The sequence below is a fragment of the Chelonia mydas genome, chromosome 1, assembly GCF_015237465.2.
Source record: "Chelonia mydas isolate rCheMyd1 chromosome 1, rCheMyd1.pri.v2, whole genome shotgun sequence".
Lineage (NCBI taxonomy): Eukaryota > Metazoa > Chordata > Testudines > Cheloniidae > Chelonia > Chelonia mydas.
Window position 1 is genome coordinate 192,077,432 of NC_057849.1, and position 22,672 is coordinate 192,100,103.

A 22,672-nucleotide genomic window follows, 5' to 3' on the forward strand; every position below is an offset into this window, starting at 1 on the left:
GAAACGCACATAGGGAAAGTAGAAGCGGTACTAGACGCCCTGCGGAAGGCCGGCCTCACTGCCAACCCTCTCAAGTGCGTGATAGGACTAGCTGAGGCCAGATACCTCGGGTACGTAGTAGGGAGAGGCTTGGTAAAACCCCAATGGAATAAAGTGGAGGCAATACAAGATTGGCCTCTGCCAGTCCATAAAAAGCAGGTCAGAGCATTTCTTGGGTTAGTAGGGTACTATTGGAGATCCATCCCTCATTTCACCACAAGAGCAGGGCCATTGACGGACCTGATAAAGGCACAGGGCCCCGAGATAGAAAAATGGTTTGATGCAGCAGAAGGAGCATTTGCAGATTTAAGGACAGCCCTTTGCTGCCATCCAGAAACCTGTCTTCATAGCCCCAGTCTTCAAGAAAGAATTTGTCCTACAAACAGATGCCTCGGAAGTTGGGCTAGGAGCCATCCTTTTACAGATGGTAGGGGAGAAGAAACACCTGATCCTGTACCTCAGCCAGAAGCTCCTCCCCAGGGAACAAAAGTACGCCATTGTTGAAAAGGAATGTCTGGCGATAAAATGGGCCATGGAAACGCTCTGCTACAACCTAGTGGGGCAGCGATTTACCCTGGTGACAGACTATGACCCGCTCCAGTGGATGCACAGAAACAAGGAGAAGAATGCAAGAGTGACTAGATGGTTCCTATCTCTGCAACCCTTTTATTTCCGAGTACAGCATAGGGCGGAAGCCAACATGGCAACGCAGATGGCTTGTCATGAAAGCATTGCCTCTCATCCCAAGTAGCCAACCCCATGGTGTTGTGCAGAGGAGGGGAGGATATGTGATACAGCATGGCCAGAAGGCAGAAGAGTAATATAGGAGAGATATGTAAGTCCCAGGATGAGGAGAAGCCTTATTCCCTGTAGAGGGAAGAAAGGTTTCTATAGATTAATTAAAAGCACCTGAAGCCAATTAGAGCACCTGAAGCTAGTCACCTGATAAAAACCCCCTGCTTCAAACAGCCAGGGAAAGGAGTTGGAGCAGAGAGCAGTGTGGAGGAGTTGAAGTAGAGGAGAGTTTGGAGGAGTGCCGTGGCTGGCTAGAAGACCAAGACCATAGGTAAAGAGACACCCAGCTTGTGCAGAGAGAGAGAGGGCAGGAAGCCCCACAAGCTGAAGAGCAGGAGAGGGAAGTAGCCCAGGGGAAGGAAGTTCAAGTGGTTTACCACTATCCCTAGGGCCCCTGGGCTGGGACCCCAAGTAAAAGGTGGGCCCGGGTCCCTCTCTCTCCACTACCCTTCTCTGGGTTACTAGTGGAACAGTAAATACCCTAGTTCAGGGGCAGGAAACTGTGCCCTGAACAACCCCCCCTCCCCACCCAAGAAGAGGAAGCGCGGGACCCATCATCATCGTACGGGCAATTTGCCACAAAATGAATATTGTTTGCTTGTGCACACCTTACCAAGAGATCCAGATTGCTCTGTATCAGCAACCTGTCTTCAATGTTTATTACTATCCCAATCTGGCTGATCTACAAAAATTTATCAGTGATTATTTTATGTTTTCTTCCAGATCATTGATCAAATTGTCAAATAGCTTAGGGCCAAGAATCACTCTGTGGGACCCCACTAGAAACACATCTGCTTCATGATGATTCCTTGTTTACACTTACATTGAGACCTGTCAGTTAGCCAGCTTCAATCCATTTAATGAGTGCCATGTTAATTTTATATCATTCTAGTTTTTCAATCAAAATATCACATGGTACCAAGTCAAATACCTTACAGCTCAATGCAGTTCTTGTGTTCACACTTCAAAAAGGATGTTGACAAATTGGAAAGGGATGAGAAGAGAGCTATGATTTTCCTGGAAACAGGTCTGGGAAATGTGCCTTAGAGAGTTACTAAAGAAGCTCAATCTACTTTATTGCAGAAATTTAAGAGGCAACTTGATCACAAGTACCTAAATGGGGAAGAGTTAATAGGCAGCTCTTTAATCTATCCAAAAAAGAATAAGGAGATCCAATGGCTGGAACTTGAAGCTAGACAAATTCAGATTAGAAATCATGTGCAAATTTTTAACAAAGACAATTAACCAGTGGAATGTCTACTAATGTGTTGGACAATTATCACTTAAAGTCTTTAAATCAAGACAAGATTTTTTTTAAAAATGCTGTAACACAAACAGAAGCTGTAGGCTTGATGCAGATGTTATTGGGTGAGATTTTTGTGTTGTAAAGCAGGTCAGAGTAGATCATCATAATGGATCTTCTGACATAACAATTCCAGATAACTTAGATTTTTAATCTAAATTGTTCACATGCAGGTAAATCTAATGGCATAGTACGTGCGTTGGTCAAAATAATAACTTTACTAGCATCATTTATCTTACTGTCCTCCTAGGCCAAAAAAAAATTAAAATATAATTTAGATGTATTAAGAAAAACGTAGTATTTGTTTGAGAGACCAGTATTTTGATTATAAAAACCTTAAGAATATATGAACACATTTTAAAAAAAGGAAAAAAGCAAAATATACAAATGAACAAAAAGAAGCACTACATTTCATGCAGTTCTCAGGAAGGTATCATTATCTCTATCTTTGGAGTAACAGACAATGTTATTTCATGAGTTTATAGAAGTGTTTGAACCATCATTGTTTTTAACAAGCCATTTCAGTTCTTAAGTCTCATTAAATAGACAATAAGCTTTTACCAAATGAAGATATTACAGCAGTCTGTATAACACTTTCATAGCCTGCTGTCTCAGAACCTGATTCTGGGAAAACATCCCTATTCAAGACAGCACTTAAACTGGTGCTTAACTTTAGGAACATACTAAAGTCCAATTGATTTCAAGGAGACTGAAACACATGCCTAAAGTTGAGCACATGCTTAAATGCTGTGCTGAATCTGGGTCTCCACAAAAAGAGTAGATCCTGTCATTTGATGGGGTGGTTTCCTTGTAGTAGCATGTTTTGCTGTTGTTCACACCATACATATTCATTTTTTTTATTGCTACAAGAAATATTCAGTATGTGATGTGCGAGAAAGCGTTCAGTACACACAAAGCTAGAATAACCTGGAGTTGGGTACATAATCTGCTGTTTTTCTTCAGAATTGCTGTCCAGTTCTGGACTTTCTCTATGATACAAGCACATTACAAAACTTGTCCAATTCAGATTACACCTACACCATGACCTCATGGAACATAACTGTAGTCTCTAATGTTTTGACAGACTTCAGAGTATGTGGCACCCTTTAGTTATTTTAGTTTTGCATCTTCCACAGTTTTGTAAATAATACTCAATTTATTCAATTGAGTTTCTGTATATGTTTCCCAAATCTTTTCTCCATATTATTTTAAACAGTTTACAAATATTTTGTTCATATCAAGTAGAGTTCTGCTAAATTTGGAATTTCCATCCCACAAGAAATGCCAACATTTCTTTTCATCCCAAAATGGGACAAAAAGTAGACATGTTAATTATTTCCATGGAACAGAAACTCTGAAAGATTTCTATTTAAAAAAGTGTAAAAATATTTTATCTGGACCATTTCAAACAAAAACTAAATGTCTTGAAACTCTGAAAATCAAAATATTCCATTTTGATTTGTTCAAGTGACCTGAAACCCTTTGTTGGGAAGCCAAGTCAATATTAAACTGAGTTTTTCTTATGGGGTGGCATAGTCACTTATAGGAGTTGGAGATAGGGAGCCTGATACTCCCATTCTCACTGATGAGCCAGGCTCCTTGGCCAGACTACATTTCCCATAATGCATCCAGAGTCGTGTGTATCTCATGATGCACCATACAGCTCAAAGTGAAATCACTACATTGCTTCATGGGAGATGTAGTCCTCCACAGAACCTGGCCCACAGGAGAGAATAGGAGCCATAACTATTCCCATAAAGCAACGCACCACAGTAGGAAGATGCATTTTCATGTTTTCCTGAACTGATTCAAAACAAAGGTTTGGGGGTCAGTTAAGAAACCGCAAATATTCCAATTTGTACTGAACTATTTCATTTAGATTTTCTCAACGAACAGCTGATTTTTTGGGGGAGGGTGGAGGGGGCAAGAAATCAAAAATTTGTTTTCCAACAGAAAATCATTCTGATGGAAAATTTCCAACAGGCTCTAGTAATGAGCACACATCAACACAACCTTGATAATACACAGAACTCTGATCATAGACATCTATCTTCACTAGACATCTCATGGGCCAGTCAGCCATTTGATAATTCTAAAACCATCTGCTCTCCCCAAAAATGCAGCACAAATCACAGAGATTTGCCATTAGTATTATCATCACCTGCAGAAAGTAAAAAATGGAAAGGGCCACGGTTATATGCCCCTTAAGAAGTTGAGTCAAAGACTGGTAGGAGGAGACGAGACCTGAGCAGCTGTTCCTGGAGACATTTGTCTTTGTAAGTCTGTTGAAGGGGCATGCCCACCAACAGTGCTGCCTAATGGTCAGAAAGGAGTTGGCAGGTCATCTCCCCTTTGAAACAGTCCTGTCCTTTACTGCCTCCACCCCAGTGTTTTCCAGTCTTCCTCTTTCACAGCGGGATTTTGTGGACTGTGACCTTGAACAGTCAAAGACTTTTCCAGCTGGCTTCTCCTCCTAAGTGAAGTGTCTCATTGTTATATTGTCCTCTTGGAGGGGGTAGGGGAGCCCAGGCCTGCCCTCTACACAGGAATCTGGTCCAAGGCCCTCTGGGGGGCAGCTACACTCAACTCTTTGGGGTTTTAAGACACCTCCCCCCAGACCACTTCCTATCCCAGTCTCCTTCAGCTTACCAGGGTAGATTACTCCAGTCAAGTCTCTGGCCTCCATTCTGTCACCCGCTTCTCCTTTGTATTTGTGCACAGGTCTGTATTGTCAGGTCCCGGGCAATAAGCTCCTGGACAGTACTTCCCCCCTCAGGGAAGCCACCTGCTCCCTTCCACTGCCCCCCTTCAACTGCTCTGCTCCCTTTTTTAAAGTCCTGTCTCCAGCTTGTGCAGGCTTTACAGGTGTGCCTGGGTGTCGCTGCCTGGATCCAGCGCTGTTCCTTAACCCCTGCTCTCCAGTGTGGAGATTGTATACCCCAGCACAGAGTCACAACGGCCAAGATTTACAGAGTGATTAGTGATTTGGGGTGCCTAGCTGGAGATACCTTCCAGTGACTTGATTTGAAGAGGACTGGTGTTGAGCATATCTGAATATCAGGCTCTTTTAAGGTGTCTCAAGTTGGGCACCCAACAATTGAGGCAACCAAAATCCACTAGTCACTTATGAAAAGTGTGTCCAATGCCTCCAGAAGTGCTCAGGGGATTGCTTTATTGTGTACGGATACATGAGCACTAATGGCAGAGGTAATTTACAATATGCTAATGAAGACTAATGCCTTGAGTACAAAGTGCCAGAGGGACAAAACCACAGAGAACACTAACCATGGGAGGAGACGAACAGCTGAGCAAGGTCGCTCTGAAGAAGAGAAACCGACTTCCCATACAGTACAAACAGCGCAGGAGTTGAGGCACAAAGACAGTCTACATTGCAAGGCTTGTCATTTGACCCACTTCTATTTACCAACTACAATATATTTGTATCTAGGCTCACTACATTTATATTCAGCCTAATGTTTCCCTTGCACACTCCCTTCATTCCCAGTTATATGCCAAATAAGCCCTGCATCCTTTCAGAAAGCTGACAAAGGTGGACTAAAGGCTTATTTTGTGTGTGGACACGCCCTGCTGCATGCTCTCTGACCTGACAGGAGGCGGAGTCACGAATGAGATACCTAGGGGCAGTTAAGACAATGCTGCCAAACCTCTGGATGCTTTGGGGCCGGGGGGGCTCTAACCCCAAAGGGACATGGTCCATTACTGTCTGGTATGAGGTAGGAGTGGTTTTATGCTGCCTGAGAACTTTGTGGTGATATCCTAGTTTCTAGGAAGTTGAAGTTGTTTCTCCTAACTCCCTTCATAGAGCTTGCTGCAGGGACCCTAACCAAGCAGCTCTGCTGTAGCTCCCAGATTTGTTTGGCTTGGGCTGCCAATCAAGACAGGAGATCAATAGGGTCAATCCCAAAAAGCTGTTATGAGGAAGTTGGCATAAGCCTGCCATGCCCCAGAGGAAGATCTGGGACTATCAAGTGTGAGATCAGCATCTAAAAATGAGTTTGAGATACCTTGGGCCAAATCTGCAGCAGGTATAAAATCAGGATAACTCCACTCCAGTCAATGGTGCTATGGTCAATTTACACCAGCTGAAGATCTGGTTCCATGTTGTGGCTTCCACAACACATGACATGGGGCCAAACAAGACTACAGAATATGCTGTTATTACAGCTATTGAGTGTGTTGATTGGAAGGAGAGCAGGAGCAAACCCTGAGCTTGTATGTTTTGGCTGGAGTCTACTGTGTCTTATAAAGTGTTTTCAGTCTGTATAGTGGATCTCCCAACATACCCATATACTGATCTCTACTTCAGACGTTGCACATACTGTTATTTAGGTCAGAACTCCCAATATATCTCCATTTGTTCAGTTTGGTTTTGGAAGAAGATAAGAGAAACTAAGTGCACTTAGTTTTGGCAAGAATATTCAGAGGGGACAGTAGGGCAATTCATCAGGGCAGAGATTCCATATGACCTCAGTGTGCTATTTAATTAGCAATTTGAGCAGCAGGTCCTGGCAATGGTGTCCCCAGCCTAACTTGTATAAATCCCAGAGATCAGAGAGTAGGCGGAAAATACATCAGACGAGCAGTTGATTTATATCATGGATACATACCTTCATCCATATTATTATAAATACTTTAGAGGCCCCATTTGTATATCCAATTGTACAATAAGCTAACCAAAAAAAAAAAAAGACACTCCCTCCCACAAATGGAAGGGAATGCTCTTCTTCTGTTGATGGGGAAAGGCAGACAATTTTATAACCTGGTGACCTTAAAACACCCACCTTTGGATGTCCAAATGTGGACTTAAATGGGTAAAAGCAGACATTTTGGTGACATGCTAGCCCCACGGAAGTCAATGGCAAGACTCCCAGTGACTTCAGTGGAGCGAGGATTTCATCCTGGATGTGCCGAAGTGCTGGCTTGAATGTCAAAATACAGCACTGGGATTAATTTTCAAACATGGAAACCTTTAAGACAGTGTGTACCGAATCTCAGATAAGAACATAAGAATGGCCATACTAGGTCAGACCAAAGGTCCATCTAGCCCAGTATCCTGTTTACCGACAGTGGCCAATGCCAGGTGCCCCAGAGGGAGTGAACCTAACAGGTAATGATCAAGTGATCTCTCTTCTGCCATCCATTTCCACCCTCTGACAAACAGAGGCTAGGGACACCATTCCTTGCCCATCCTGGCTAATAGCCATTAATGGACTTAACCTCCATGAATTTATCCAATTCTCTTTTAAACCCTGATATAGTCCTAGCCTTCACAACCTCATCAGGCAAGGAGTTGCACAGGTTGACTGTGCGCTGTGTGAAGAAGAACTTCCTTTTATTTGTTTTAAACCTGCTGCCCATTAATTTCATTTGGTGGCCCCTAGTTCTTACATTATGCGAACAAATAACTTTTCCTTATTCACTTTCTCCACACCACTCATGATTTTGTATACCTCTATCATATTCCACCTTAGTCTCCTCTTTTCCAAGCTGAAAAGTCCTAGCCTCTTTAATCTCTCCTCACATGGAACACGTTCCCAACCCCTAATCATTTTAGTTGCCCTTTTCTGAACCTTTTCTAATGCCAGTATATCTTTGAGATGAGGGGACCACATCTGTATGTAGTATTCAAGATGTGGGCCTACCATGGATTTATATAAGGGCAATAAGATATTCTCCGTTTTATAAGATGATCCTGGATTGTTACATTATCATGGAACGTTATTAAAACAGAATCCGTTACACAATCAAAGATATGGTTTTGTGGAAAAACAACAACAATAAACCCTCTTCATCCGTAGATCTCAGAACACTTTACCAAAGAACATCTATACAGCTTCTTATTAATTTCAATGGGGTTTAAGCACCTAACTCACTTAGGAACGGTCATAAACTCACCATCCTGGAGCACTTCCTTGTGGCAGGATGCAGCACTGCAGCCCCTCTGCCTCACCTGCCTCCTCCAGAGGGTCTGAATGGTGATTTGGCCCTGTGGCCAGGTCTCACTAAGAGTCCCAGCCCTCTGGGGTAACAATGGCCCAACTCAAAAGTGAAAAGGAACAAAACTCTTCCACCCTTCCTGGGCTGAATCCTCCACAGACTGCTCACACATCTTCCTGGTTCTACAGAGTGCTGCCTCAAAAGGCTTTCTCCACGATGGTCTGGCACCTCCAAAGCCACTCCCTCTCAGGGATTCTTCCCTGGAGACTCTTCTCCCAGGCCTAGTTTAGGAGTTTCCTTCTGCTCAGCTGCCATCTCTCTTCAGGAACATTCCCAGGGTATAAGCACCTTCCAACAGGCCCCTTTTTGGTTGCTTTTCCAGAGGCAGGAAACTTCTAACTACCTCTCTTTCCTGGGTCTCCTTTCCCTAGTGTTCTGTAGTCCTTTCTTTGTAAGAGCCACCCAGTCTGGTTCTCCCCAGCTGGGTCTAATCCTTAATTATCTATCTCCCCTCTAGGTGCCACTGAATGGCCTAACTGGGCTCGCTGGGTCCCATTAACCCTGTATAAACCATCATAGACACTTCTGAAAATCCCACTAGGCACATATCTGCATTTTAGGCACCTAAATACCTTTGAAAATCTGGCCATTAAAGACTTTTGAAAATTGTACCAGGTATCTAAAACATCCCAAGAAAAGTATAGTGTCATATTTTCCCAGTTATCTTCCTTGCTTGAGATTTTCCAAGTCGTTTATAAAATAAATTATAGCACTGTGAACTCAGGCTCTGTATGAACACAAGGTATTACCAATCTAATGTATTTTTTTATATTCCATCTTTCCACAGTTAACACCCTTAATGTCACAGCTTTGCATAATGGCTACAGTCGTCTGTATCCATGTCAATGCTCAATTTGTAAAATCTATTATTCTCTTTTCTGTCGAAGCTTTTTTTAAGAAAATACCATATAAAATATGTGAAGTAAAACAAAACCTGGAACTCTCTCTGAACCACAATCATTACTAATATTTATTGAAATGTTGGCCAAGTCCCAAAACCACAACCTCCATAATTTGTAACTTTCTCCTTTCTTTCACTAAATGCAAATTGAACAATGTAATGCTGTATGACAGAAAAACTTGGAAGCCGAACCTGCAGGAACTTCAATAATTCCTCCAAAGGTTTATGAAACAACAACAAAAAATTATATACTTGACCCAAACTTGAATGAAGAAAGCAGCCCTAATTTAGAGTAAGCGCAGCAACTGAAGAAATGAGAATGGGGACTTAATGCTGTACATATGTTGTGGAGTTGTCCCTGTGGTGAACTCCTTTTGGGAAAGGGATAATAAGGAGAACATATATAAACTTGGACATTGATATTCCCAGTGAGCCAAAACCTCTTTATTTAGCAGATTTTAATCTCATACCATACATTTATAAATTACAACATTCTTCCAATTGCCAAAACATTAGTCAGAAATGGAAATCTGTACATGACCTTTACATTGCAGGATGCACGCACAGGTTTCAGGCTCTGCTCCTGATCCTATTAAAGTCAATGGCAAAACTCCAATTGTTTTCAATAGGAGCAGGGATCAGGCCCTCAGTCACTTTGCCAATCTAGAGAAAACTGCATACCAACCAGGGAAATAATAGGCCCCATTCTCAAAATACTGAAAAAATAAGTCACTGAAATCTGTAATTTGTCACCTAAATATCAATTTTGGGCTCCTAAATCAGCATCCAGATGGCTAAAGTACACGTGTTAGGCACCTAATTTTAGGCAGAAAGTCTGTAAACTGGGCTCTTGTTGCATATAGGTAAATAAATAAATAAAATAAATAAATGAGGTGATACCATCTAAGTAGTATGTGTAGCAAATCCTCCTGCACATAGTTGGAAAATGTTCATGTCCAGCATTATGATCACAATATTCCCTGTCTAGGTTTGTTTCTTAAAAAAGTAAACAAACCAACCAACCAACCTTTCCAAACCTGGGGCCTAAAGTTAGGCTCCTAAATCCAAGATTATGCATCTAAACAGAAGTGGCCTGTGTTTCAGAGGTACAGACCACCTGCAGTTCTGACTGAGTTCAGTGGCATCTGGGCACCACTAGAACTCAGGTCATTTATATTTAAGGGCCTAAACATGGATTTAGGAGCCTTACCTTAGGCATCTAGGTTTGAAAGTTTTGGACAGAATTACAACAGGCCCAAGAAGTGTTCTTTGGCTGCTCCTTTGTGTTTGACTTCTTGCAAACAATTAACCACTATGAACAGAGCTGTGCAAACTGTCCACAATGAAAGCGAAAACCTGACACACGTTGTCCATTTTGGGGGTTTTGTTATAGTTTTAAAACTGATCATAAGGTCACTAAAGGGTTCACTGAGGGAACCTGGGTCCAAATTGGAATGAGTGCTGAATGATTTGTGGTTTCCCAGCATAAAAAAAGATGGAGAGATTACAGCTGCAAAACTGATATTTGAATCCAGATTTCTCAAGGTCCAGTAATATCTAGATCTGTATTTTTGGTTGACATTGGAACCAATAGCAAAGATTTTATCAGAATTTAAGTGTGAATTTTCCCATTATCCAAGGATGGAAGGATCCAGAGTTCTGTTTTTGGCTCATACTTAATTGGATGAAAAAATAAGAGTTACATACTGGGGAACCAGACATAGTTTAGTGGTTTAATTGGGTTTTGGGGTTCATGTCAAAGACAACTTAGTAAGGTGCCAACCCCTCTGAATCAACATTGAAGAAAACATTAAACTTCTATGCACAGAAACAGAGTTTCCACAGCTGCGCTATAGCTGGAACAACTGACAGTATCGTGAAGCTCATTGTACCCTATTCTGGCAAAAAGGAGTCTGCAGTTTTCTCCTTCAGTGCCAATAACATTGCTTGGCAACAGCACTGTCTTAGATCACTTACTATCTGGCTGGGCACACCTTCAAGAACATGTCTGCAGATGCTGGATGTGTCACTAGTTTCAGACTATATTGGCTCAGCTGTGTGACCAATTTGTTAATTCTCTTTAATTTAGGGATGCTAAAATTCATTGTGTCCTTGAAAAGCAAACTTCTGACTACTTGAAACAATGGACCAGACACTCAGCTGAGATAAATCAGCCTAGCTCCACTATAGCTATGCCAATTGACACCAGCCGAAGACGATGTCTACCGGTCTCTTAAGAAATTCACCTGCAACTCTCCACTGACACAGCAGATCTTACTTAACACCATCACGGTAATTTCTGCCACACCCTTTCATCTTCCATGTTACAAGAAGAGCAATATGGTTATAAGAACAATGGCTAGCAGTACGTTACGGACAGCAGTCAATATCACAGTTCAATGGCAATGTGTTGCCATGGTAAAGCAACCATGACCAAATAGCTTATATTCCATTAAAAACATTAACATGCCAGTATCACTGCTTGTGCTTCTTAGTCCTGACAGATAGAAGTCAGATTACGAAAACAATTATATTGGCAAACTGCAACAAGTTACAATTATTCTTATGAAATAAGATATTCACAAGAGAACTCAGAATTCCACTGGCAAATAATGTATATACTACAGTTTTATTTAGATTGCAATATCCGAAGGCAGGGACCTTATTCTCTTATGGGTATTTGCAATCACAAAGCATCCAACCCAGTTTTCATGCTATATAAATAATATTAAGGCAATAAAATAGCAATACAACTTGTTGGCTTTTTTTTTTGCTTATTATAATGTGAATTTTATCATGTGATCATGATGATAATATTTCTACTGTGTCATGTGCCAAGGCTTTGGAAGGGCCGACATCTCATAAATGAAATTCAAGAGTGAACATGACATTGAAATTCTTAATTCTTGTGCAAATGTAAAGCAGAGAGGGTTTTCTCTCTGCACCATTTCCTTGCTCCACTGTGAATGATTGATAAAAATAAGCATTTTCTGTTTTCACACTTTATTCTCCTTTCTATTAAAAATAAAATTCAATACACATACATAGTTGGCAAAGACATGACGAACTAGTGTAAACTCCCCATTACCAGCACCCATCTGTACTTTACACTAGTGCAATTCTTCCTGACTCCTACATTAATATCCAAGTCTACTGGATAGACTACTCTGTAACAAGACACTTGGAAGGATAAGTAAAGGCATTTAAATTTTAAAAATAGTATCAAAGTTACCTTTATTTACCTGCCAAGATTTGATCTTACAGTTTTTTATTTTCTCTTTTTTATTATGTGTATCGTAGTAGCACCTAAGGGACCTAATTATGGATCAGGGCTCCATTGTGCTAGGTGCTGTTCAAACACAGAATGAAAGGTAATCCCTTTCTGTGAAGATCTCACAGTCTAAGGGTTTGTCTACACATTAAATAGATGAGCAGGTGAGCTGGCAAGAAATCAGGCAAATTTCAATTGGAACTGTGTCTGTGTTCCCTTGCAGCTTCGATACAATTGAACCATCTCTGCGAAACACTCAGTTTGATGAATCAGGCAGTCTCCAATGAAAAAAACATTCCATATGGAAATTTCCAACTGTCTATACTATGCACCTGAGCTAATGTAATTACAGATTGTTGCAAGGAAAAATACCAGCCCTTGATTTTAGTTCTGGTTATGTACCTGAAGGAGAAAACTGGTTTTTAAAATAGTATTTAATTGATAATTGTAATGTTTAAGCCGACACATATCCTGGGTGAATAATTTGATATCTCTAGTAGGTTTTATTTTGGTGGTGATGGTAGTTATAAGATGTTTTTCAGGAAGAGAAAACTAATTAAAATTAAACTCTTCTGTTACATTTCTCTTCACACCATTGATGGGCACAGCTGCTTTTTCTAAAACGTATTTATGCCAAAAGTCAACATACCACTGAGCAATACTGAGTACTAGCAACCACCGCTGACAGGTAGAACAGGAGATGTTTTAGTTTGCCTTTAGCCCGGCTTATTTTCAATTATTCCAGCTCTGAATCACTGCTGAGAGTCATTAAGGGGAAAACAGCACAATTGCTATTATACACAGACTGACAACATCAAAAACTGAAGCTTTGTACTTCATCATCTTGGAGGTTTATTTTCATTTATTCTATCCCCACAGATCTAACCCACTGAACATCACATGCAAAATATGGTTGTTTTTAAAAAAATAAAATTACCTATTTATGGAGAAGAGTACATTCTTATTAAGTTGTTAAAATTGTTTCTCTTTTTTAGCACTAAAAGTATACAGTAAGTCTGATGTTTTTAATATTTTTACATGCATATCTTGTTCTGTAGATCTTGATACTAACTTGGGCTTTTACTCAGCAAAGTACATAAGTGTGAGTAGTCCCACTGAAATTAATAAGATTACTCACGTGCTGAAGTACCTTGTTGAACTGGGCCCTATTAAGTTCCAAGATCAGTGGGATATTCAGTTCAGACACAAGCTTAAGTCCTTTGCTAAGTCAGGGTCTAGGAGAACACACTTTGTTTAACAACTATAGAATATATATTCACATTTTTTTTCTTGTTCTTCATGGAACAATATGGGCTCCCTCTGGTAGAGATAACAATATTTCGATTTTAATCCAAGTGAGTTTCCAAGTGAATAAAACATTTGTGTTACATTTTAAAGAAGTGTTTTAAATAAGAACAAAGGCAATAAGTTTAAATACTTGACATTTCCTATTCACTGGAAAGCATGTCCCTACATTTCTAGCATTTGATCATCTTGAACAATATGAAATCTTTTCAACAAATTTTTCATACCTTTGTGGGCTTCACATTGCAGTTCTAATGACTTCCACTGACTTCCGCTCTGAAGGTTGGGGTCCTTTGTAAAGGAAACAAAACATATGTTGACTAGCACTGATCAAAAAAACTTTCCATTCACAATGTTTTCCAATGGAAAACTGGGTTTTTCCAAAACCATTTTTTTAGAAGTGTGTGATTTTTCACAACAAAACGAAAGCCAGAATCTAATTATTTTGGTTTTCAGAAATGCCACCATGGCGCCTCATGGAAGTTGAGCATAGCAGCAGGAGGCACCCAAATATCCTCCACGGGCTGCACTTCCTGACTACACTACATCTCCCATAATGCACTACATCCAGGGACTCCCATGATGTACTGCATCCTCTCTTCAAGAGGAGAGACTGTGGTGTCTCATGGGAGATGTAATCATGCAGGCACAGAGCTTAAGGCCAGAAGAGACCACCAGATAATCAGTTTGACTTCCTGTATATCACAAGCCACCAACACCACCCACCACCTGCACACTAAATCCAACAACTGAAATTAGACCAAAGTTTTAAAGCCCTCAGGAGACTAGATTATGGCAGAGATTTGAAGGGACTGGGGTGCACCTATGCCTGAGGCTTCTGCAATGGCAGGAAATATATAAATGAATGTGTGGTTTTTGGAGGGGGGTGAGGGGGTGAGAGAACCTGGATTTGTGCAGGAAATGGCCCACCTTGATTATCATACACATTGTGAAGAGAGTGGTCACTTTGGACGGGCTATTACCAGCAGGAGAGTGAGTTTGGGCGGGGGGGGGCGGAGGGTGAGAAAACCTGGATTTGTGCTGGAAATGGCCCAACTTGATGATCACTTTAGATAAGTTATTACCAGCAGGAGAGTGGGGAGGGAGGAGGTATTGTTTCATGGTCTCTGTGTATATAATGTCTTCTGCAGTTTCCACAGTATGCATCCGATGAAGTGAGCTGTAGCTCAAGAAAGCTCATGCTCAAATAAATTGGTTAGTCTCTAAGGTGCCACAACTACTCCTTTTCTTTTTGCGAATACAGACTAACACAGCTGTTACTCTGAAACCAGATAATGCCTTCACATGACCCAAACCCATACACTGCAGAAGAACGTGAACTCCCTTCCCACTATGGTCACTGCTAATCTGACTTGGAAGAAAATTCCTTCTCAAATGGTGGTGATCAGTTAGACCCTGAGCACGTGAGCAAGAAGCAGCCAGCTAAGCACGGGAGGAAAGTGAGCCCAACCAACAAAGGAGAATGAGACACCCAAACTACAACTCCTATGAGGCACTTCAGCAAAATTTTCAAATCTAAGTGTAAGGGGACTGTTGCCCCCTTACTAACAGTCAGTGGGCGTGTTTTGGATGGCTAGCTCCCAGTACTAAAAAGGGGGAAGGGTCTATGGGAAATCAGGACCCTGAGACTGACAGTCCCCAGGAACAATGGGGAGAGGCCAATACTCCAGGTCAGCCTGAATGACAGGGCGGGCAGGCTAATCAGAGAGTCAGGAGGCCACGGAGGTCCCGTCCCCCCTGTGAGCTGGAATTGCCTGGGTCAGACAGAGTGGGACCGAGCTAAGGAGAAAGCAGGGGCCCAAGCTAAGCTGGGGAGCAGAGCTGTGCCAGATCCAGAGGGACCAGAAAAGCAGCCCAGAGAGAGCAGACCCTGTCCTGGGAGCAGAGCTGCAGCCCCAAAGCCAGAGGCACAGCCCAGAGAGAGCAGACTTGTCCTGGGAGGAGAGCTGCAGCAACCAGAGCCAGAGGGGCCAAAGAAGCAGCCCAGGGAGCTGGAGGTAGAGCAGCAGCAGTGCAGAGACAGAGTGGTGCAGCTGGGGCTGAAGCAGTCTGGAGCTGGGGAGACTGAAGGGGACCCTGGGCAGTGGGCCCAGCACAGGGAGACGCCTCAGCCAAGGGGCTCTGCAGTCCAGGCATGAATCATAACCCCGACTGGGCGGGGGTGACGCTGGGAAGAAGGGTCCTGCCACTTAGAGCCTGAGAGCGTGTGGCCACCACCAGAGCAAGTGTCCCACCACAGCATCCCTACAGCACAGCCAGGGCCTGTGAAGAAGGCCTGGGACTTACAAGGAACAGACTGAACTGCCTTGACATTCCAGAGACATTGTTTGTGATGTTCCCTGCTATAGAACAGGTTGATGTGTTTTCTTTAACCTTTCCCATTTTTCCTTATTCTTTTTAAAATTAATTGTTGATTAAATAACTTGCATTTGCTTTAACTTGTATGTAATGGTCAGTGGGTCAGAGAAGTGCCCAGTGCAGAGAGTACACCCCGGAGTGGGGACACCCTAGCCCGTCCTAGGTGACCACAGCAGGGTTGGGGGGGGGGTTGAGCCCCCCAGGAATCCTGGGCCCAGCCTTGTTGGGGTTACAAGGACTCTACCAGACAAGAGAGTGGAAGGAGAGTCATCAAGGGCAGGGAGGCCACTGGGTAAAGGAGGTGGGAGCGAGAACTCAGATCCTTTCGCTAGCCCACTTCACCGGGGTAGTGCAGAAGCCAGGAAAGTTCCCCACAAGAGCGGGACTATTCCCCCGCTTACATAAAGTATTTAAGTTTTCAGTTGTAATTTTTTTGGTTTTCACTTGAAATTATTCAGTTTTTGAATTTCCACCAAAAATACAACATTTTCACAGAAAAACAAAATCATTTTTGACTCTTTCTAATGCGGACCCTTGAAGTTCTATCACTTTCCATACCATCAACCAAAAAAGCCAATTAGGAGAGGATAACGTGGATCTGATTCTCTGCTGCCTTGCACCTTGTGTAGGCATTTTTTTACCAGGGTAAAGAATGAAATGGATGATAACATGTAAGCCCTGGCTCCTGCAACACTTACACACGTGCATTACTTGACTCATGAGCAGTCGTACTGGGAGTGCATAAGTGTTTTTTGGGTAAATGGCCACGCAAGGTGTATAGCCATGGAGAATGAGGCTTTGTTTGCAGCATCCAGAGATGTAAATGTTTTCTAAGAAATTATGTATAGGAACAACTTGTTTCTGCAATCCATATTGTGCACAATGAACATTCTCTGCATATTTGAACTCTGTAATAGATTTAATTCTTTTTAAGCAATAGGGAGAGACACCCATTGCTTTCATGGTACTAAACTAACTCTGTTTGGTGCCTGATTTTAGTTTTACTCCCCTGCCCCCACATATCATTTTGTTATTGTAGTTACATTAAAATTACCGTTACCATTTCGCATGGAAGTCTTTGGGTTTCTGCTGAGACTGCCAACAAAGTAGTCAATTGCTATACTTTTATATAGACATCTGGCCACTAGAAGTTGGCCTCAGACCAAGTTCAAATGCAAAATTCCCATTTCAGGGGAATTTCTGAAATGTAATGTTTTTTTCATTCTGAATCAGAAAGAAAATTCAAGTCCTACAGAATGAGAAATGCAAAATTTAATTTTGGAAAAAATGAAAATATTTCATTTTGACTTATAATTTATAATGATATTTTAGAATATAAAATCAAGATGTTTTGACCTGTTATATTTTATTATACACAGTAATATAAGAGCCTACAATTTAAAGCAATAAAGCTGAAACTAAATGTTTGACCTTATCAAAACAAAACATTTTGTCTTTATTAAAAAAATCAATCATTTTGATAATTTTGCATCACAAATTTCAAAGAAATCTATATGTTCCCATAGAACATTTCAATATTGTCCAGTCATCATTTCTGAAGGAAAACTATTACATCAAAAACATTTTGATCAGCCCTAGTTGGTCTGAAACCACCAAAAATGTAGCTGTTTCCTCTCTCCCCGATGGCCAAACTTTTCTTTTCCCAGTTTGATTACTTGTACCTTTGAAACCATAAATGCAACTGGTTATTTTCTCTCTTGGTAAATACATAGTTTGAGATTTTAAGAGCAGTCTAGGGAATTCAGACACGTTTACTATTAATTTTAATGGGGTGCATGTATCTAAATCCCCTAGGCAGCTTTGAAAATCTCACCTATTCTCCTTAAGGGGAAAAAAACACTACTAGCTACATATTTTATTTTCATAGGGTTATACTTTCCCGCCATATGCATGCAACCTCTTTATTCAAACATATTTAGTAAAGAGAAATATTTTCCACTCACTGGAACTTTAAAGACTCAAGCAAATATCTTTTGCTAAACAAACCTGATCTTCCATGCACCATCATTTAATTCAACTAATGTTTTCTAACTCATTAGATGTAATCAGTATTTGCTTTGTTTAAAATTACATCTGTGTATGCATCGTATATAATAAGTGCAGGATTAGCCAATCTGGATTTAATCATCATACAGTGTGCAATGGATATAAAATTAACGGTTCAGACAACTAACAACAAAATGTTTGTACTAAGCTAAATATCATGCCTCAGAAAGAAGTACCTAGTAGGCTGTGCAAATGATTAGCCTGATGCTTTGCTTTGGTAATGCAATTTTTGCAGGTTTTATAGGCTCTGGGAACAAATGCCATACGGTTGACAATGTGTCGATATTTTTTAACAGCTGTAATGTGAATTTAAAAGCAAATATTTTAGTTCCGTGCAAAGAAGCAGTGATCCTCAAAGTACCATGCATAAGACAACATGTTTAACTTCCAAGTCTGAAAGGAAGGAGAGTGATCCAGGACATTTGTGAGAACCCACTCCCAACATAGTTGATTTGATTGAGTGCTTCATTCCATGAGGAACCTGCTAAGCAGAGGACTACAACTCCCAGAAGCCCCCGGCCAGATAAGAAGAAATGCCTTGAACCAGGAAGCGATAGAGTACTTTTGGGAAGCAGCAACATGGTTAACCAGAAGCTGCAGAGAAGCCAGATACAGAGAGAAATCCCACAGGAATTGTATTCAGAGCCAGAGCCGTCCTTACCCATACGCAAAGCGCACAGCTGCGTAGGCAACCCAAACACTCAAATGGACTGCCTCAGGGCCCAAACAAGGACTGCTATTGCTCACTTTGAATTAGAACTACTTAAGCCTCTGTACCTAGGGTATTTGCAACTTTTCCCTTTCCTGCAGCCTACTAAAATGCCCTTTCCCTTCATAGGGTTACCAGGTGCCCAGTTTTTGACCAGAAAGTGATTGAAAAGGGGACCTGGCAAAAGTCCGGTTATTGTGGGGTGGGGTTAGGCACTGGGTAATTAACCCATGCCACCCCTGCTCATCTGGGGCTGCCTCCCACTTGTAGGCAGGCTCCGTGTCAGGCTGCAGCAGCTCCTGTTCCAGCCCCGGAGCAGAGGGAGCCCAGCTGCGGGGGAAGAGGGATGTGGAGATGATCCAGCAAGCGACAGAGGGAAGGGGGGAGTGGAGTGAGCGACAGGGGCGGAGCCTCAGGGGAAGAGGCAGAAAAGAGGGTTGGACCATGGAGGAAAGGCAGGGCGGGGCTTCGGGATCATCTGTTTATCAGCAATTAGAAAGGCGGCAACCCTGCCCCTTCGCCCATGTGTCTGAGTGGTTAATGGGACACACCAGAACTAAATCCTACAAGGCCTAGCTGCTGAAGCACCTGCCGTGCTTGCTTTTAAGTAGTGGTGCACCTGGCATGTTACTGGTACCTTATGGTATGTCCAAATTGCATCTAGGAGATGCATTTCCCAGAGCAGGTAGACAGATTTTCAGTAGTTCAGCTCAAGCCAGTGTGCTAAAAATAGCAGTGAGGACAGGCTAGCTACTCAAGTCCAAACCCACCTAATTCCATGGGTCTACTCTCGGAATCACACCTGCCAGCTGCAGTGTAGACGTAACCTTACAGGTTTGGTGTACTCTGGCATTGAGCAGCCCCAATAATTACAATTCTGTTTAGGGTTCCTACCAGTCTATCCTTTTTTCTTCACTCTCATTGGAACTCTGATTTCTACCTCTAGCTGTAGTAGACTAGAAGATCCCAACAAATCTGCTGTTGCGTCAGTCACAGGGATCTACTCAAACAGCTCCTGACTAGAGTTGAGCAAATAATGGATTTTTCAGTTTGGAGCCACACACCACTTGAGGACTGCTGGATAACAGCAGCATTCCAGTCACAACCGCTTGCCCATCTCAGCAGGCTTCTGATACCATGCTTAGATTACAAATCCAGCTGCAGAGGCTGCTCACACAATATTCCCTACTATGGGCACATAGGAGGAGAAAGATGGAGAGGACCAGAAAGTGGGACGTGCCTTGGCTAGGTCTCTGTCTCTGCCTCTTTACTTATTAAATTAAAGGAGCTGGCCTAACATGCAGGGGAAATAAACTGCTCCACGAAGACAGGCAAACTCCCTTCCCCTTCTTTGCTCAAGTGGTAGGGACAGGGGAGAAGAATGGTGTCCGAGTCACAATTCATTGCCTGGTCTGCTCCTAGGGCAGAGCAGATTACAATGTTGCAACCTACCCCACAGTGAGTAACACCATCAGGTGGGCAGGATTTAGTGCTAACTCACTTATTTATATAATTCCTAGAACAAGCCTCAGAACAGCTTTACAGAACTAGAAGCAGAGGTGATGCCGAAGCAAGACTTGGATTCAGAGACTGATTCCTCAAAGTTCAGGATTGTGCAGATCCAGGGTTTTGATAGAGACTCTTTCTAATTAAAAATTATGCACATAAGAGATATAACTTCACCGACAATCCAAATGCAGCCACCAGTGGGTGGGCCACAGAAAACAGAAGACAAGGCTGCAGAAGTACCAAAAAAGCTACACAGCATCTTAAGGAGAGTAAATGAAGAATACCATGTTGTATGAAAGCAAGTTTATGTAGGCAAAATTTAATTACCTATATTGGAAACTACCCCTGACACCACGGGAGATGCCAGAGAGTCCCATGGGACCTGTAATGCTTAGAAATGGTCAGTAGACTTATATCTCTTTAGAGTAAACTGCAGCCTGATCCAGTGCTGATCGAAAAGATGACACCTCAAAAACCCAAGCTGAAACATTGGTAGATACTAAGCTAGAATAGTGGTTTAATTCTGAAAAGAAGACAAAATTTCACAAACTGAATATTCACCACTACTTTCTGCAGCCTTTTTGATTTTCCTTGGAGGTCTCCTGCCTGACGATCTGGCCCTATTTGGTCTGTGCAGTTTGAAGATATCTCTGCCAAAGATGACAGGATTGTATACTAGACCTGGTCAGAAAATGGAATTTCTGGGTCACTGGAAATTCTGACATTTCAAAAATATTTTTCATTCCCAATCAAAACACTCTCCTCCCCCAAAATTTGAATTTTCCTTCTGAACAAAAATTCAAAAAAAATTCATTTTGATATTGCCCTTTTAATTCATTTTGTTTTTACTTTTATATTAAATACCTGTAATGTGTGTGCAATGTGCATATAATATATTATACCTAATACTTTAGTATAACACGGAAATGAAAACAAAATGAATCAAAACATTTAGACATTGTTAAAGAGAAATGTTTCAACTTCTTCTCATCAAATTTAATCAAAAATCATGTTCGTACCTGAAACTGCGTTTGACAAAAAATTGTTTCATTAAAAAAAAGAGCTTTCAGCAAGCTCTAATGTAGATTATATTTCAGAGTTCATATATATAAAGTTTCCTTACCAAACCCAAGCACAAACTCCTTCCCAAATGCACATTCAATACCATATCAATTTAGAAAAGGAAAGTAATTATGAGAGGAAAAAAGAACATATGGCTGATCTCAAAAAGGAATTAGCAACTTCCAACTTGAAAATAACATTATCAAGAGATCTGGGAAGAAGGAAGAAGCAGCAAAAATTAATTAAGGATGCCATGTATCGCACACAAACACAAAATCAAATGCATAATTGTCATTAATTCATTCACTTTAAACTTACCAAAACATTACAGCCGTGGGCTCAGGAATGCCATCTGACATACAAGAAAGAAAAGAGCAAACATAAGTGAATCCTTCAAAAAAATAACTTTGAAAATAAAATTTAAAAGAGAGCGAGATCAGCACATCACCACCACAAAAAAAAAAAGTCCTAAAGTTCCACACCAAAACCAGATTGAACTACATGTATGCCAAAATATGCATAGGGAAACTGATTCCACATATGTGGATATCTGGGGTCAAATTTTCAAAGCCTCTTAAGAGACTTTGAAACCTAAGTTCCATTTTCAAAAGTGGATTTAGGCAATCTGGACCCAAGTATCATTGCCTTTCAATGGGACTTAGACACCTAAGGATATGGTCACACTGCAAATTAAATGTGTAGCTGCAGTGCAGGGAAGCATACCATCATAGTTTTAATCTACCTAGCACAAGTAACAAAAGCAGAGAAGATGCAGTGGCATGGACCCCAGTGTGAGCTACCAACCAAAGTACATACTCAGGGTCTCAAGTGGGCCAGTAGTGGGGCAGCTAGCCTGTGCTGAAGCCAGTGCTGCCATGTCTTCACTGCTATTGGTGCACATGCTAGCTAGATTAAAGCTTGTTCTGGGATGCTTACCTGTGCTACATTTACACCTTAATTTGTAGAGTGGACACACTGAGACTCCTGCAGAATTCACATTGTTCTGTAATTCCAGTATTTTCCCCCATCTATATCCATTCTCATTTTGCTTGAGCACACATATCCTATATCAGTTTGTTAGCATGAGTACTTGTAATCCACTTAAAGCTTTTTGGACTGTGCTCCCAGTAAATCCCTAATATTTTTCTGAGATGAAATTAGCAAAATTGCGTCTGTTATGTAACAAACCCTGCTAGATTTTACTCGACAAATGCCTGATCTCATTTTCATGGAAGGCAATGGGCGTCCTTCAGTTGGCATTGGGTCACTCTAATTTCCTCCCATACTGGAACACCTTCACTAATGAAGACAGTT

At 41.5% G+C, this 22,672-nt stretch overlaps 2 long non-coding RNA genes across 3 annotated transcripts in view; both read right to left on the reverse strand.

The window, feature by feature from the left end:
- LOC122464146 overlaps nucleotides 1–22,672 on the reverse strand; it is a 395,100-nt gene that overhangs the window by 288,052 nt on the left and 84,376 nt on the right. The window lies entirely within an intron of this gene.
- The window catches only part of LOC122464147, a 135,115-nt gene that overhangs the window by 92,480 nt on the left and 19,963 nt on the right, over nucleotides 1–22,672 (reverse strand). The window contains exons 2-3 of the long non-coding RNA XR_006288067.1: nucleotides 21,677–21,710; nucleotides 13,860–13,923 (exon numbers count right to left, since the gene is read on the reverse strand). This is a non-coding gene — a long non-coding RNA (uncharacterized LOC122464147). The remainder of the gene's footprint in view (nucleotides 1–13,859; nucleotides 13,924–21,676; nucleotides 21,711–22,672) is intronic.